Source organism: Silurus meridionalis, chromosome 2, assembly GCF_014805685.1.
Source record: "Silurus meridionalis isolate SWU-2019-XX chromosome 2, ASM1480568v1, whole genome shotgun sequence".
In the NCBI taxonomy this organism is placed as follows: Eukaryota; Metazoa; Chordata; class Actinopteri; order Siluriformes; family Siluridae; genus Silurus; species Silurus meridionalis.
The window spans coordinates 12,516,607-12,529,746 of record NC_060885.1 but is presented as its reverse complement, the minus strand read 5'-3'; the positions used below and the strand labels follow the sequence as shown (position 1 = coordinate 12,529,746).

General features: G+C 37.2%; 1 protein-coding gene across 1 annotated transcript in view; it reads right to left on the bottom strand.

The window, feature by feature from the left end:
- Positions 1-12,179, bottom strand: part of hs3st1l1 (heparan sulfate (glucosamine) 3-O-sulfotransferase 1-like1) — a 39,962-nt gene extending 27,783 nt beyond the window's left edge. Inside the window, exon 1 of the mRNA XM_046837865.1 lies at positions 11,720-12,179. The gene's annotated coding sequence lies outside the window, so the exon portion shown is untranslated. The remainder of the gene's footprint in view (positions 1-11,719) is intronic.
- Between the last annotated feature and the right edge of the window lie 961 nt (positions 12,180-13,140).

The window sequence follows — 13,140 nt, the reverse complement described above, 5'->3', positions numbered from 1 at the left end:
TCTTACCCATTTGTCAACTTGGCAAAGACAAGAGAACACACCATTCAAGTAAGGCAGATGTGTGTCGACCTTCATAAGTCAGGCAATGGCTACAAGAAAATAGCCACTCGCCTTAACTTGCCGGTATCTACAGTCAGAGGAATCATTAAGAAGTTTAAAACAACTGGAACAGTGACAAACAAGGCTGGAAGAGGTCCCAAGTTTATCTTGCCACAACGCACAGTGAGGAGGATGGTAAGAGAAGTAAAAATTTCCCAAGCTCACCGTCACAGAATTGTATCAAAGAGTGGCATCTTGGGGTCACAGAGTCTCCAAAACAACCATCAGACGCTCTCTACATGCCAACAAGCTGTTTGGGAGGCATGCAAGGAAAAAGCCTTTTCTCACTAACACTCACAAACGTAAACGCCTGGAGTTTGCTAAGCGGTACTGGGACTTCAACTGGGATCGTGTGCTTTGGTCAGATGAGACTAAGATTGAGCTTTTTGGCAACAAACACTCTAAGTGGGTCTGGCGTAAAACAAAAGATGAGTATGCCGAAAAGCACCTCATGCCCACCGTGAAGTATGGTGGAGGATCTGTGATGCTGTGGGCCTGTTTCTCTTCAAAGGCCCTGGGAACCTTGTTAGGGTGCATGGCATTATGAACGCTTTGAAGTACCAGGATATTTTAAATAAAAACCTGATGGCCTCTGCCAGAAAGCTGAAGATGGGTCGTCATTGGGTCTTTCAGCAGGATAATGATCCAAAACATGTGGCAAAATCTACACAAAAGTGGTTCAGCAGTCACAAACTCAAGGTCCTCCCATGGCCATCTCAGTCCCCAGACCTCAACCCAATCGAAAACCTGTGGGGCGAGCTAAAGAGAAGAGTGCATAAGAGAGGACCCAGGACACTGGATGATCTAGAAAGATTGTGCAAAGAAGAATGGTCAAAAATCCCTCTCTCTGTGTTCTCCAATCTTGTGAAATGTTATAGGAGGAGATTAAGTGCTGTCTTGTTGGCAAAAGGAGGTTGTACAAAGTATTAACATCAGGGGTGCCAATAATTGTGGCACACATGATTTCAAGTTTTTTTTTTCTTCTAAATGTGTGATTTTTTTACCACCAAAGTAATGTACTTATATAAAAGGTTGGATTTTTCTCTTTTTTCGCATTTGGGTTCTATGTTGTTTTAAAAAAAAAAGGAGAATTTTTTGAAGTCCACGACCACATCTTAAACAGGGGTGCCAATAATTGTGGAGGGCACTGTATGTCTGTTACAAAGTGCCAACATTAAAGCCTCTTTCAAAAAATGCTAAATAATCCATTTCCCCAAGGGAGCTTCCATAAGTGTAAGTTGTTACTATAGTAAAGATAACACATTGAAATGAGAGCAATATTGTAAGCCTTTCAACTAAAACTACTGTCAGAGCTGTTGCTACAGAAAATTAAAATCATCTGATGAATCCGACTTAAAAAATGTAACATGACAGCAGTTGTACTACGGTACTTGAATGCTATTAAGCTGCAATGCATATACGTAAGAAAATCAATTTAAGTGATGCTACTGCACAACACTGATTTCACAATAGTAGATCTAGCAGAAGCCGAATATCTAATTTCTCCGTGGTTTTCAGATTTCCAGCTGATGAATAGTGCATGCGAGTGTCTCCGATTTGGCAATGATGCTTGTGCTCAGCATTGTAATATGTGTGAAGGGAACAAAAACTGTGTGAAAGACAAAATAGAGCTCTGTTGTGTAACTACGAGAAGAAAGTGCCCCTACTCAATGTGATCTCATTTTTTAAATAATAAAAAGACAAAAAACAATGACACAGACCTGCTCTACAGCACTCATGCATTAGATTATATTTGGTATTGAACTCTAATGAAGTGCCTCAAAATACATTCTCAGTGCTATCTTCTTGTCAGAGGAAAAAAAAGTGTCATTTCATTTCACAGTTTGACTCTAATTTATAAATTATTCAAAATTTTGTACCTGTGATGTTGAAGCTACCAATCAGCATTTAAAACAATTTAGGTCTATGCTTTTGCCTCTTTATTAGTATACAAAAGGCTTGATCGGCATTTAATGAAGGCTTTCACTGGTTGCTATGACACCATTTGATATGCATAATGTGTGCACATAAAAGCAGTCCAGGGCCACTTCCTCATCACCTCGTCAAGGTGCCAGACAAATGACTGCCCTCATTATCTTAATATCTCCTTGGAGGTTTTTTTTTTTTTTTTTTTTAAAGTGTTTGTGAATATTCTCTTTGCAATAGAATACATTTGAATTCAAATAAGTTCATGAATTATTTCACACAAAAAAATTAATTGTGAGGTCCTTAAAAGAGAATATGGCATATTACCATAAACATGAAACTAGACATCAGTAAGGTTTCAGGGGAAAATAGAAAGGATCCAACTGCCTTCAGATGAAATGCTGTAAGAAAAATGAATGACAGAAAGAAGAATGCATACACCCAGAATGCTGCCCAAAAGGAATAAAAGACAAAAGAAACACACACGGAAAGGCCTGCATGGAGACACAGAGTGTGAAGTAAGACAGCAATCATCCTTAGATAGGCTCTTTGGCTAAAATTTAAAGGAAACAAAACCCGTGAATAAATAACTTGCCATTCATTAAGCAGAATGAAAGAATTTGCCTGGTAATTTTCTGAAATGATGGCATTTGCTACCTCAGAATCCGTAATTAAGGAGGAGGAACATGCTTTGAAATTTCTCAAATTAAGTGTCAGAAGGCTCCTTGTCACTACACTATCACCACTCTTCTCCCTGCTTCTCCCAAACTCCTCAACCATCCTATTATTGCAAAAATGACAGCAAACTGAACAGAACAGCCAGTCATGTTGTGTGCACAAACTGAACCTGATCAGAATTCATGGCTTTGCAATGAGTCTTTTTCCTTTTCTCAAGGCAAAGATGAGTGCTTTTAATGCATAGGTTGATAGGATTAGAGAAAAACACTGCTTAAATAATATGAGCAATGTTACATAAACATGCAAAATCTCTGCCCCTGTTTTGTAAGTTACAATGACTTATCTATTAGCTCTAGTAGATTGGCTTGTGTGACAATAAAATGAGGCTCTGGGTACTAACTTTATACACTTCATACCACTAAAGAGGTTCTGGGAGGATGAGGGGGAGTAGCTTCAAAATGCTAACGCTGGCGATGCTAATAAATGGGATCTCGGGAGACTTACCGAATTAGCTACGGGTTCTCATTTAGAGCTCCAAGCTATTAAGAAGGCTGATATCTACGTTTGGCCGGTGTGTGAGATTGACAGAATCGAGCCAATGCACTGCAGCTAATCTACTTACTTTCTTAAAAGGGCTCATCAGAAATTTGGTCAGTTTGATCCCATCAATCCAAAGCTGAGTTAATTTAATAGAAGCAGCTCATCAGAAATCTCGACGGGCACAAATATTTATAAATCTAGGCCAGTCTTTGAGGAGAATAAAAACATCTACCCAACATACACATTTATTTTTAGTAAGTCCATGGCATGTCCTGGGAAGATTGGATCTGAGGTGGGAGTACACCTTGGATTTGATGTTGGTATCTTCGGTGATGGCTAATCACAACTGTGAAAGAATGGAAGGTTGAGCATACACTTCACTACACACAAGAAGACGGATTGCTATTTTTTCAAGATTTTTCTTCAAAATCAATTGTTTCAAGTCTGTATTCATGCTGTGTCTTTTCTGAACAATAAGCAAGAAAAACAAGCTGTGCTTGCAGTTAACCAGCACATTTGGTTAAATCACATTATTTACAATTCTGCAACAACTTTGTACAACCTGTACTGGGATTGGACAAAGATTATTCTATTATAAGTCTAGTTTCTGCTCCAAATGCATTAAAAAAGATGGGATGGAGAAAAAAAAAAATCCACCTTATATGTGATCATGCATATTTTGGATTTGTCATTTAAATGATCAAAAACAAATTACTCACAATGCACAGATCATTGCTTGACATGAGTGAATGCTGTGTTACTATACAGACCAAGCTAGGAAAAAGTCAGCCCCCAGATTCTAATTCTTTTGTGTATATATATATATATATATATATATATATATATATATATATATATATATATATATATATATATATATATATTTTTTTTTTTTTTTTTTTTGTTTGTTTTATATATAAATTTTTTACACAGATGGTGGTGCTATTGTTCTTGCTTGACTAGTTCGTTTGTTTGTACTGTATTAATAATAAAATAGAGGCAAGACTTAAACCTTCAATCACATCAGCACCATTCAACCCTAGTTGTAGTGCAATGTTTTTATTTTTATTTTATAATTAATATTATATATATATATATATATATATATATATATATATATATATATATATATATATATATATTTTTTTTTTTTTTACACACACACACACACACACACACACACACACACACACACACACACAGGTAGTCGTCGATTTACAACCTGTGCAACTTACGACCATTCGACTGTACGACCACAATCGCTAGTATGGCGTACGTTATTTTTTTACCAGCTTCCAGCATCATTTCACAGTACTGTACATATAGCCTACTCTACTTACGACCAATTTGTCGGTCCCAATTGTGGTCGTAAGTCGACGACTACCTGTATATAAAAAAACTTCACACCTTCTGCTATACATGCTTAGTAATTTATCATTGTGGTCTTACTGTTCTGCAGATCTGAAGTTAAAGTGCAAAGATCAAATGAGGGCAACATAATAATTGTAGCCTTGGGAAGTCTGAGTCACTCACTGTGAGGAAAAATTACTTGAGCTGGTGCAAACGCCTATGACACATGACCACTTTAATCAAAGATTAGATACACAGCATGACTCCTAACTAGAGGGTGGGTTCAGTACGTCTATATGTACTTTCCATATATTTGTCTATACCTTACTACCACAGTTGTTAAAATATTTAGACCTGTGCACTTCTCGTATTGGTAGTAGAACAAACCAACCACACCCTTATCTGTTCATTTGAATCAGTGCAGTACATTGTTTCCCCTCAAAGCTGGAATTATACAGGATGTTAACTTATAGTAACACTCAACATAATACCTTTCACAAACAAGTCCTTATAACAAACGTCAACTTTCCAGCTAGATGTACTATAACTGACCAGAGGAATTAGCACTGAATGCAGATTACATATAATACCATTTAAATCCACCTCAAATAAGTGTTCTTTAACCTAACATGTTGGCAACACTGACTTATCAGACTTGGAGATCTAGTGCAGTGTAAGGTCTACTGCCTGTTGAGATCCAATGTTTCCGTTAAGCAATTGTCCGATATCCCTGACTTTACTTACCTAAAGTAGCGATAAGGCTACAAAAGACAAAGCAACATTTATTTTCTTGAACTTCTAAAAGATGTCAATTTCAACAGAAAGCTCTTTTCAGGCCATACAATGTTTTACGAGCTAGTTTACTCTTGCTCAATGTAGAACATTACAATTACAGTATTAATATGACACTAATGCATTTACATAGGAACACTTTTCATTTCTGGCTCATGCAGAGTTTCAGTTCTTATCGGTGTACTTGCTAAAGCCGACCCCTAATTCTCGTCACCAGCAGGAGAATATTAATTAACTGTAGATATTACGAGCAGAAGATTGAATCTGGCACACATTAGAGCTGAACGTGTCAGAGCTTTCATGATAGTTTCTTAACAGCCTGAGGGAAAAATCGTCTACTACCCCACCAACACACACACAAAAAAAAGAATACATTTCCATATATAAAAATGTGCCATTCCATTCCTAGCTCTTTTTTCTTATTTTAAGAACATAAAATATTGATATAATAGCTTCCCCATGTTTTCTGTAATTGAAGTCTTGAAGATTCAAGATACTTGACAAAAGATTGGGGAGTCATGCACTTTGAATACAAAGCTTTGTCTCCTTCAGTGCAAAACCCCTGTGAAGGAATGTTTTCCTTTCTCATAGTGCACTGTCTCAAGGGCTCCACTGTTGATGATGATATCAGGAGCTTGTAAAGGATTTATTTTGTGATGATGGACATCAAACTGCTGATATCAGGGATTTTTAAAGAAAAGAAACATAACTTAAAGCTTTACAAGATTTTTACCTTTGTTTTTTCATTCCTATATTTACACAGCACATAATCTAGTAAATGGAATAGGGCAGTAAACAGGAGTGAAACATTCAAGTGTAATTCACTTTTAATTCAAATGGACCACATGGAAACTAGTTTTCTTACATAAAATGTCTTCTTTATAGAATAAAATTTAAAGGTACAAGATCTTCGGTACAACTAAGCGAGTTCCTCAAGTTTTTTCACTATTGATAGACAGTTATGAATTTTAAAGCATTTTTGCTTAAAAGATTTTGTAACACTAAAACTCTCTGTTGTGTGATGTTCTACATAAATCATTTTAAGGGTTTCTCTGAAGTACTATCTCTAGCATTCTGTAAGCGTCCAATGTATCTTTTGTCTAAAACAAACACCCAGTGAAACATTTTGTTGAGGATTGATTGACAGTTGCACCATCAGTTTCAGTCAGTTAAAGTCAAAATTCTGCCACCCTGTGGACTATACAGTTCATTGGCAATGGGTAGAGGACAAAAAGGACATTAGAGTTAACATAAACTTACACAGATACCTGAATATGTTTGAAATTAGACATGTATGAGTCAGTCATAAATGCCTAAGAGTGTATTCTGGGTTTATTAAAAAAAAAAAAAAAATTATATATATATATATATATATATATATATATATATATATATATATATATATATATATATATATATATATATATATATATATATATATATATATATATATATACACACACAATATATATATATATATATATATATATATATATATATATATATATATATATATATGTGTGTGTGTATATATATATATATATATATATATATATATAAATGAAGAATTTATTATACCACTTTTAGCCAAAACACAGCCAGCCATGTCTAATGCATGTGGAGCATTTCAAACTTTATCCAAGGCTATCTAATCAAGATTGAGTTCGGGATGCCAGAATCTGAGAAGGTAATCACCATGGTTCCAGAGTGGTGTGCAACACACTTGTTTCCTACCTGAGCCCAAGTCTGATCACAGATTAAAAGGTTAAAAATGTGTGTTTTAGCTACATCTTAGTTAGCAGCCATCTCGCGGTCTTAGAAAACTCAATAACTACACTGTTTCTCCTTTTGATTCAAATTAAACCCTGCATGGGTCAACAGGTGATGTGTGTTTTCTACTGCAAATGAAGAACAACTTAACAGAGAAGACTTCATTAACATGAACAAATTAGCTAGCATCAGCCCGAGAAAAAAAAAAAAAACACATTTATTGATATGTCACTGCAAGACATGAAGACCTGGGCTCTCATCTATCTCATTTATTTACTAATGTGTCTACATAAATGCCTGCAAATTCAAAAGAAAATATATTGAATTAAACACACGCTTAGATTAGTGCATACATTTACTCAATTTCCAAACATACTTGAAGCATGTTTAATTATAAATAAATTATATTTTTTACTTTTCAATTTGTGGTTACACCCACACAAAGCGTCGGCATGTGATTCAAATAAATACGACTTGTTTTGTTTTGTTGTGCATTGTGGCACTTCTATTTGTTCGAATTTAACCATTCCCTAAATGCTACTAATACACTTTTATTAATATTTCAGTCACATTTGTGAGCCAGCTTGGAAAGGAAACCAAGGGCTTTCAAATACACTCCAAGGTCCTAGTTCTTCCAATATAGTGTTTTGGCTGCAGGCACATTTCAGACAGATACTGGGAATATTTCCTAATAATCATCAACGTGCAGTGTGCGTGCAAAGCTGAATGTCACAAATAGCCAAACCAATCCAATTTCCCTATTGCAACACACACATACATTATATGTATAAAAGTATATGGACACCTGATTTTTCCAGCCATATGTGGTTCTTCCTAAAACTGTTACCACAAAGCTGAGAGCACACAATTGTATAGGACATCTTTGGATGCGGTACCATTAAATTTCCCCTTCTCTTGAACTAGGAGACCCAAGCCTGTTCCATCATGACATTGTCCATGTGCATAAAGCAAGCTCTGAAGATATGATGTATATTGGTTAGGAGTAAAAAAAAAATTAAGTGACCTGCTAGAGAGCTCTGACCTCAACCCTTTTGAATGCAATTGGAATGATCTGGAATCCTGACTGTACCCCAGGCCTCCTCAACCTACATCAAATCCTGATTTTACTAACACCCTTGTGGTTGAATGAGCAAAAATCTCCATAACCACACTCTAGTGGAACATCTTTCCAGAAGGGTGGAGGTTATTGTAACTGCAGGTAGGGGCTAAATGTGATGGTTGGGAATAGGATAAGCAAAAAAAAAAAAAAAAAAAAGCGCACATACAAATCATATTGTTAAGTGCCCACAAACTTGTCCACATAGTATACAATGCAGAGCATTCAAGCAATTGCAAATTTTCCTAGATGTCAATAAACTGACTACTTGTTAAAGTCATCAAATTGATGAATTCAGCTTTATTCAGTTAAGTCCCATAAACAGTCAGCAGGTGTGAATGCATTTGTTTGTGTTCAATATTAAACATTAAAAACATGGAAGACATAAAAACAGTTTAATACCTGGACACTGATCAAAACCTCTGCTTTAGTACACATTTCTTTTGTGTGCATTTTTATTGCCACTTCAGGGTAGCTTCTGTGACCCGAGTTGGCTCCTGAGCTCGGGTTATAGACTGTGTGGTGTTTAGAATTTTCTCTGAGAGTCTGTGTGGATTCTTCAGTTCTCTGGTTTCCTGCCACCTTCTATAAACATTCCAGTAGGTGGACTAGCTATGCTTATTTGCCCCTAGATGCAAATGAGTGTGTGAATGTGTGTGGGCTTGGTTTTAGCTGACCATGACATAATAACCATAATAAACAAAACATTACACTCCTTTTATTGGGAGCCATTTGAAGCTATAAGCTGAAATATAATACATTGTTATTGCAGGAGTGTGTGTATTTAAATGAGCTGTGACATGCCCACACCTGGAAGCTGCAAATTATTAGTGTTCATTATGTTTTATAGTGTATACTTCTGTGTTTAAATTTAAAAAGTAATTTGGGTCTTTGGAATGGTGATAAATGGTTTTCTAAAAAATAAAATGCTTGACCTTTTTAGCCTTGTTTAATTAATATGTGTAGAACTGATGAGGATTTATTTTACATCGCAGCAGTTCTCTCAGTCCTCTATTTCCCATGACGGGCAAAAACAAGAGAGAACGCCTTAAAACACAGACTGTATTTCATATAAAAGTTGAGTTAAACAATTTTCTGTTAAAGAACTGAAACTACATTTCTAGCCATAAAGAATATTCTTTACAATTTTAGGCATTTGCAGCAGGAAATAATTCTTTAGTTCAACGAGAAACCTCCAAAAACCGGGTAAAGGCTCATGCATCAAAAAGCTGAAAAATAACTTTTAAAAAAAATGCTAAATTTATTCAATCACTTTTCTGGCACCTTGATTTTTAAACGTATACGAACAAACTCCCACAAGTGTTATAGCTATAAACAGGAGGATTTATTTTAAAAAAAAACAGTGTTCTGGTACTAAAGTCTTAGTACTTCATTGAACAGTTCCACTCAATAGCTAGCGATATCACATGCAAAACAGATTCATTAAAATAAATGATATGCTATTAACAGATAATACTCCTGTTTACAAAACAGAGCATTAATGTTTTCTTTGACTCACAGCAAAATGTGTAAGTAAAAAATAAAATTAAAAAACACACCACCTACACACATCTTTTTAATGAAATGTGAATCATTAAGACCATGTCAAAAAAGATTCTACTCTGAACAGATCGGCTGCTCAGAAGCAGCTAGCTTAATTCAAGCTGGCATCAAGTCCTACACGACTGCTGCAGTTCTGCTTCGTTAAGCCACACTGATACTGCTACTTCTTCAAAAAGCTAATCTTGAAATCCACCCCCAAAGTTTAAATGTTTTAGCTGATTTACACCTACAGCAGGCTAATCTACTTAGCTAGGACAAATAAAAGCTCTGACCTCACTGAAAGGAACTCCAAATGGATATTGATGTGATAACAAATGGTTTAGTTACGATAATGAACTGGCAGGTGCTAAAGGACTGGGTCAGCACAGGTGTGTGTATCCCTCGAGCCTCATGTAACCTGACCTGCATTGCTCTATTCATCTATAATGCTAGATACCTTAAGACAACATTTGCCAACTGTGGACATAGAGTCCAGGACTTTATACTGATTTCATTTCCTGCCATACTCGACTTAACTATTGAATTTGTGCCCAGACTGAGAGGAGAATTAAGAGGGAAGTCACATATTTAGAGATTTACTGGACTCTGGACCTTTCTACACTTAAGTAGCTTAGACTCACTGAAGCATGAGCCTGGATCTGTTCGTATCACCCGCAGCACACAGTGCTGTTTCAATTACACGCTCATTAACTTGTGCACCGCTAATAAGAAGAATCAGGCAGGAAGCCCCTCTACGAGAGCTTAGCAGGCACTTGAAACCAAGGAAAGTCAAGAGTGTGGCATCCACCAGATGTTCGACCAAGTGCTCCCAAACTAGGATTAAAGCTTTTTTTAAATCAAGAAATCGCTCAATGAGTAGAATTCAGGTCTAAAATAAGGGTGTATTCACAACCGGGAAAGACCACCAGTACAAAGCCGCCAGCCTAAAGAAAAACCAAAATAACCCAAAAATCATGATGTCTGTTTATTTCCATTATACTACAGACCATGGGGGGGAATGCACATCAGGGGTTAAATTGAGGGGGTTGCTGCACCTAGGTGTGTTTGAACAATTTGTAGATCTGAGCGCAAGTATTTTAATTTTACTAAGTTACAAATCAAAGTATGACACATACAGATTTGCATAGATTCACAAAGAGGCACCTGTGTACATGCCTGCAGTGTTCACACAAACATATGATGTAGATCTGGTCATTAAAGTGATATGTTTCGTTTGCTTGTTTGAAGGTTTGGATCTTTGTCAGCAAATGATATACGGATCATTATTGGTTATATTAAATGACTTACACGTAGATAAGGACTATAGAAATCCTAATTACGTTTCATTTTCATAAATATTATTTTGGAAACATCATCAAACCTGGAGATCAAAGTGCACTGATCATTGCTGAAAAGCCATGGAAGTAGGACTTCCCCAGTTTTTAAATCGCACTTTTAGTCTTGATAGTAAGTATTGCAGTCTCTCGCCAATAAACCTTTTAACACCAGACTTGCTGATAGTGGAAATCCCACGCAACGCACTGTAACTGAAAGAATTTCGATAGCGCCCCGAGCACAGGTTTACTGCCTACAAATCCCTTAGGATAATCCGTGCAATGCCAGGGAAAGTTTGCCAATTCTATTACACGTTTGTCTATCCTAATCCAGGGGTGAAACCGTGTTGCATTTTAAAACGGACTACGTACTACACACACACGTCAATCACTTCCTTAAAATAAATCAAATCAATGCATGTATGTTGAAAACGCGCTCTAATGTAGGAGTGTGATTTAATAAACAGGTCTAGGCTGCGAACAAAACAAAAGACGAACGCGAAACAATGCCATGGCACGAACACACTCTCCGTCTCTTTCTCTTTCCATCACACACACACACGTTCAATACCTTGCATGCAGTTGGCGTTGGGAGCCGGAATCATCGCTGCACCTTCAGCACGCGCGGTTAAGAGGAGCACCGTGAGTCACAGTCGGAGAACCGCAGGAAAACACGGCGCGCGCTCTCAGCTCTGCTTCCACCTGAACGTGCAGGAAAAGTGCGGCGGCATCTGTTTCTCTCAATCTCATCACTTATTTGGACTGTGCATGTGTGTGAGTGTGTGTGAGAGAGAGAGAGAGAGAGAGAGAGAGAGAGAGTGTGGACGAATAAACGCACGCGCGGGAGGAAGCAGCGTCGTGGTGCTTTATTCCTCAACACACACACACACACACCCCACCACAGAGTGCTCGCTTGGACACACTTCCCGCTGTGGCACTGCGCGGAAGTGTGTGTTGCTGTGCGTGTGCGTGTGCGCGTGTATGAGCGCGCGCTGAGCTGAGCTGCGTGTCTGGCAGAGGGCGCGCAGAAACGGCACGAGAGGAGGAAGAGGAGGAGGAGGAGGCGCGTCAGGTGATCAGATAAAGCTGGAAGCGTGCTAGAGGTAGGAGTGCCAGTGAGGGTCCACACAGGAAAAGAAAGGAAATCCTATATTATAAAAAAGAGCCATTTAAACCCAGATTATTAATAGCAATTATTGCCTCAAGATATTTTGTGGTATTATAACCCATAATAATAATAATAATAATAATAATAATAATAATAATAATAATAATAAGGCCTCTATGTGACGGCTATAATAGAAGTGTTGGGTGGGTTCTGTTAATGACCCTGTGTGAATGCTATAACTTACTATGTGATTAAATAATTATAAAAAAAGAATAGAGAAAAATCATTGAAAATTGTTCATAAGTTTCTGGTCTGATGTGAGTCACAGACCTAATGTGCTATTTGCATTTAGTGCTATAGAAAGTTTCTGTCGTGAAATGCCACAACAGCATCTGCCATGCTTTCTGGCAGCATCGTTTACATACGAACAAAGAAAAGGAGAAGTTTTTATCACGTTAGAGCGCAGTGATTTCTTTTTTCTTTGCACACCCGAGCTATTTCAGAGCTGGCATCAGAGCACAGGTTCAGCTACAATACAGAGGGACAGAGAGGGTTAAAGGGCTTGCTTAAGTGCTGGGGTTCATACCCTAAACCAGGGGTGTCCAATCTTTTCCACAAAAAGCCGGTATGGGTGCAAGTTTTCATTCCAACCAAGCAAGAGCAACACCAAATGTCTACCTGTTTAAATCTAATGATTTTCATTTTCATTGACTATCAGGTGCTCCCTTGATTGGTTGGAATGAAAACCTGCACCCACACCTGCCCTTTGTGGAAAAGATTGGACACCACTGCCAGAAACCTTTCGATCAGTAATTCAGAGTTTTAACTTTCAGGTCAATTTTCGTATATTATTCTTATAAGGTATATCCATATATAAGGTATTT